The sequence below is a fragment of the Marmota flaviventris genome, chromosome 18 (assembly GCF_047511675.1).
Source record: "Marmota flaviventris isolate mMarFla1 chromosome 18, mMarFla1.hap1, whole genome shotgun sequence".
Lineage (NCBI taxonomy): Eukaryota > Metazoa > Chordata > Mammalia > Rodentia > Sciuridae > Marmota > Marmota flaviventris.
In genome coordinates, this window is record NC_092515.1 from 53,114,752 (window position 1) to 53,119,113 (window position 4,362).

Here is a 4,362-nt window from a genome sequence, read left to right on the forward strand (position 1 = left end):
CTGAACTTGGTACTTGAAGACTTTAGTGTGCTTAGTGATTGAAAATTCAGTGGCATGAGTTATAATTCTGAGTCTGTAAGAAGAAGATGATTCCATGATAATCCCCAGATGTGGTTATCACTCTGATCCCTGTTGACTCTTTTCTGGGCTCTGATGCTTTTGGGGAGCCTTGTGGCCCATATTGATGTCAATCATCAGATATGCCTTTTTTTTTTTTTAACAATTTAAAAGACTGCCTAGTATTCTTGGAATTCTTGAATGCAAATTTGACAATTTCATTCTGTAAATCAACCTCTCTAGCTTTGTAGTATTCATTTTTATAAAATGTTCCAATAAATACATATAATCAAACAAAAAAAATTCCCTTTAGAATTCTTCTTTGACCTCTTATTTGTTTAGAAGCACCTTGTTCGAATTCCACATATTTGAGAATGTTCTGATATTCTGCCACCAATTAGTTTCTAGTTTTATATCATTGTGATCAGAACAGGCACTTACTACGATTTCAGTCTTAGATTTTCTAATGCTTATTTTGGGATCTATCTTGTGATCAATTCTGGAGAATATTCCATGAGCATTTGAGAAGAATTTGTGTTCTGCTACTATTGGGTGAAAAGTTGGATATGTGTCCATTAGGACCATTGGGTCAAAAACAAGTTTAAGATGATGATTCTTTTTTTATTTTATGTCCATTGCTGAAAGAGGGGTATTGAAGTCCTCTACTATTTTGTATTTTCATCTATTTTTTCCTTCAAATTTATTAAAGTTCATTTTATATATACTTAGGTGCTCTAATATTGGGTGCTTCTGTATATACCATAATTAGATCCACTTGATGAATTGACCCTTTTATCATTATGTACTGATCATCTTTGTCTGTTTCTATAATTTTTAACTTAAACTTTATTTTTTATGATGCAAGAATAATCATTTCTGCTCTTTTGGTTTCCATTTTCATAGGATGTCTTTTTCTGTTCTTTCACTTTCAGGCAGTGAAAGTGAAAGACTCTTACTTATCTCAAAAATATTTCTCTTCTGCCAAGAAATTTTCTGCTTGTCGTATTAAAACTCCATTATAGCTCTTTTCTAACTGGAACCATGAAGAATATTGAAAAGAAAGAAAGAACCTTCTTCTTTTTTTTCTTTCTGTGCTAGGAAGCCTTATGAGAAAGTGAAGGAATTTCACGGACACAAAGGGAAAGTGCCTGAGAATGAAGTTTGCCCAAAAGATGCTTCTGAAGGGAAGGATTGAGTTTATCTATGAAAAAATCAAGCGCTAGCACAAGAAATATAGACAGATGTATAGAACTGAGATTTGCATGGCTAGGATGGCAAGAAAAACTGGCAACTTCCATGTGCTTACAAAACCCAAATTGGCATCTGTCATCAGGATCAGCGCGGTATCAGTGGTGTGAGCCCAGAGGTCTGTAATTATTTACGGCTTCTTTCCCTTCACCAGATCTTCATCGGAACTTTTGTTAAACTCAAATTTCCAATTAACATGCCAACGATTGTGGAACCATGTAAACCATGTATTGCATGCCCCCCCCCCCCCAAACACTGAAGGTAGTGAATTAACCAATCAACAAATGTGGATATGACAAAAATCAATAAAAAACAAATCGCCTTGATATATAACACTTTGATTGCTTGATCTCTTGGTAAACATAGCATCGTCTGCATGGAGGATCTGATTCATGAGATCTACAATGTTGGAAAACACTTCAAAGAAGTCAATAACTTCCTGTGGCCCTTCAAATTATCTTCTCCATGAGATGAAGGAAAAGATTATCCATTTTGTAGAAGGTGAAGATGCTGTCAATAGGGAAGACTAGACCAACAGACCTTATAGAAGAATGAGCTAAGGTAAATTCCATGGTATTTTTGTAAGCTGGTCAGTTAATATATAGTACCTGCTCTTAAAAAACAAAACAAAAAACCCCCCAAAACTCCATCATGCTATTTGCTTAATTTCTTTTGTTACTTTTTGGATCCTTTTAGAATTTGATTGTAGTATGTCTTGATGTAATCTTGTTTGGGTTTAATTTGATCTGAGAACTTGGACCTTCTTGTACCTGGACACATCTTTTATCCAAATTTGAAATGTTTTCTGTTATTCCTTATTTAAGTTTTGTGTACTCTGTCTCTTCTTTTTAAAATGAGATGATTTAAAAAATTGCTTTGGGGGTGTTGTCCCACAAGTCCTGTGAACTTTCTTCATTCCTTTTCATTTTTGTGTCTTTCTCTGATTGCATACCTTTAAATAACCTGTAATTAAATTCAGAGATCCTTCTGCTTCATCAATTCTGCTATAGATACTTTCTATTGCATTTTTCATTTTGTTCATTATACTTTTCAGTTCCAGACTTTGTTTTATTTTAAAAATCACTATCTGTTAAATTTCTCATTCTGATCATTTATTGTTTTCTGTATTTCATTGGATAGTTTCCCTGCTTTTTTCTTGAGGTTTTTTTGGCTTCCCTGAAACAACAATTTAAAATTCTTTGCCAGGCAGTTCATGCACATTCATTTCTTTAGGGTCTAGTCATTGGCACTTTGTCTCTTTAATGTCATGTTTCTCTGATTCTTCTTGAGCCTTGCCGCCATTTATCAGTGTCTGCACATTTGAAGAAATGCTTATTTCAGTCTTTCCAGACTAACTTTGCTTGGGAAAAGTCTTCAATAGCCCATCCAGAGCCTAGGCAGGGTATCTCTCATGGTTCACAGTTGGTCTTGCTGCTGACATTCTTGGATTGGATTGGCATGGAGTTTGGATCCACTTGGGTGGGGTCTGTTAATTGGATCTTCTGGGTAGACCTGGAACTTCTATCCTTGGATACTGGCCCAAAACTTGTCCTAAGGAGCTGGCCTAGCACTGGGGCAGGTCAGAGGACTAGGACAACCAGGGTTGATTCTGTGGTAGGCCTGAAGCCCAGGATCAGTGGGATTGACTGGTGCTGGTGGGGGGGATTGAATGCCTGGGGCCACTAATGCCAAGTTAGTGGTCAGGAAGGAGCAAAGCTTCGGGATACTGGACAGCCTGGTAGTGTCGTGTTCCTGTAGTTTGGGGCTGCTAAGGGCAGGCAGTGTGGGTATTTGGAACCTGGAGTTTCTGAAGTTGGCACTGTAGTGCTGTGGATCAGAGTCTGCTGCTTAGACCTAAACTGTGAGGCTTTGGGAGTGTGGCTTGGCACCAGAATGGGTGTAGAGGCTCAATCCACAGGTGCTATCCTGACATCTGGGGCTATAGGTTTGCCTGATGCTGGGTTTTACTGTGGTGAGCCTGGTGCTAGGGTTGGGGAAATGCTGATGTGAATAATGTATAACTTCTTCTTACCCTCTTCAATGCACCTTCTCTTATTTCCATGTTACATCCATCCGTTATGATCTCTCACCTCGTGCCCTTAGCTTTTGCAAAGGTGTTTTCATCTGTGGATATTTGTCCAAATTGAAGTTTTTCTGGAAGATGATCACTAGTTCTATTCTGTCATCTTGCTCCACCCCTAACTAGACCATATAAACTAATATGTGATTGCTTAAACTAAAATGGTAACATTCACTGTCTAAAAGTATGTTAAATTTCAGAATTTGCTGAAGAAAATTTATGTATTATATTTGCTGTCTCATTTTCCACTATCTACTCACACAACTAGTATAAAAACAGTGAGGTGACAGAAAAATATTTTTGAGATAAATAAGAGTCAGTGTGGTTGTTTTCAGAGTTAAAGTGCAGTTTGAATTTGTCTTTTTCAAATTCAAGTACATGATGAATTACACTGATTGCATTTTCATGAAGATACCTGTGTTCAAAAAGATGGCCTCACAGGAGTTATAAAATGCTGTACTTGAATGGCTTTGAAGAAAAATAAAATACAATTATTTGGAAACTGATATGTTCAGAGGCTTAGAATATATTTGGTTTTAAAGGCCCTAACCCACTCTAATTCTTCATCAAGGAAAATCAATCACAGGATGAGAACATGAATTAGATATCCCTAAATGTCATAACATTTATATATTGGATTTTATTTTTACTTCATTAAGAAACCAAATAGGACTGTAATTAAGGAAAATGGTAGCATATGGTAGAGAGTCTGTTTATGGTTTTCCCAACTTTATACACCATTAGAAATTCTATTCTGTGAAGGACAAGCCAAGTGAACTATATGCATAATGGATTAGACTTCATTTTTAAATCACAGGGAAATCTACTTTTATTTAATTTGAAGTCTGTTACACAACTCTGAAATTGAGTGCCCTAAAATTTCCCATGAAATTTGAGGGAGGCTGAAAATGAATGAGGGGGGCAAGGGCTTGAAAATTCCCATAACAATATTATCTAGTTTTATAGACCTCCTTAGA

General features: G+C 36.4%; 1 pseudogene; it reads left to right on the plus strand.

The window, feature by feature from the left end:
- The first annotated feature begins 1,163 nt into the window (after positions 1 to 1,163).
- On the plus strand, positions 1,164 to 1,865 carry LOC114090979 (large ribosomal subunit protein uL30-like; annotated as a pseudogene).
- Positions 1,866 to 4,362: the final 2,497 nt, after the last annotated feature.